This window comes from Arachis ipaensis, chromosome B03, assembly GCF_000816755.2.
Source record: "Arachis ipaensis cultivar K30076 chromosome B03, Araip1.1, whole genome shotgun sequence".
Taxonomy (NCBI): domain Eukaryota; kingdom Viridiplantae; phylum Streptophyta; class Magnoliopsida; order Fabales; family Fabaceae; genus Arachis; species Arachis ipaensis.
In genome coordinates, this window is record NC_029787.2 from 126,125,713 (window position 1) to 126,126,885 (window position 1,173).

The window sequence follows — 1,173 nt, forward strand, 5'->3', positions numbered from 1 at the left end:
ACCCTCAGTTTAATTTATAGAAAAACAAAAGAAAACAGGTAGTATGAATTGCTTAGGTTTAATGCTTTTATTAAACAATATTGCGCTCAGAAAATTGATATTTAAAGATAAAAAGAAAGACTAATTTACTAAACATTAAGCTTGTTACAAATGAACCATTAGCAACATGAGAAATATGCATTGAACTCTATAAAACACTGGTAAGGCAGCTGAATTGCCTCCGCTTAAAGAGGTTGATCGAATATTTTGCATCATTAGGAAGAAGAGACATTTGAGTGATTGTTAGTGGAAATTTCACAAAACGCAATAATTGACAGCAAGAAAAGACTCAGGAAACCTGGAACAATATGAAAAAATGTTGGAGATTCCAAATCCCATTGATATTGAAACTTCGGGTGGTAAATATCAACCAAGGAGAGTATATCAACAACAATGAGCAATAGACACCTGACACCATACGGACACAATGACACACCAAAATAATAAAAAAAAAATAGTGTTGACAGGGACATGTACACGGCACACACACACACACACACACAAAAATAGTGTTGACAGGGACATGTACACACACACAAAAGTGGAGCATATCATGTATCTTGTATATCCCCTATTTCTGTTTCCCTCTAACAAAATATGGGGCTTGGCTCTTTCTTTTTCCATTAGACTGGCTATGTTAAATGAAACAAAATATTGAGTGACAAAGGATGAGCATGAACATAAATTAAGTGTGGCAGAGATGAGAATGCTGAGATGGATGACCAGCCACACACGTATGGACAAAATAAGGAACGAAGTTATGAAGATATAAGAGAGGAAGTTGGAGTAGCACCTATGGTAGAAAAGATAGTAGAATCTCATCTCAGTTGGTTTGGGCATGTGAGAAGAAGATCGACAGAGCATCCAATTAGGAGAGTGGATGAGATGGAAAGTAAAAGGGGAGGAATTGTAAAGGAAGATCCAAAAAGACCATATATAAGGTGGTCAAAGGAGATCTCCATGTAAATAGTTTTATTGTAGACATGATACATGATAGGACTTAATGGTGTTGTTTGATCCATATAGTCGACCCCACCCAGTGGAATAATGCTTTGTTGTTGTTGTTGTATCACAAAAAAAGTCCTTAATGAGTTCGTCATAAGAAAATTAGTCATGTACAAATACATGTATAAG

General features: G+C 35.6%; 1 protein-coding gene across 1 annotated transcript in view; it reads right to left on the reverse strand.

Moving 5' to 3' along the window:
- The window catches only part of LOC107633984 (phospholipid-transporting ATPase 3), a 20,922-nt gene that overhangs the window by 10,302 nt on the left and 9,447 nt on the right, over positions 1–1,173 (reverse strand). The window lies entirely within an intron of this gene.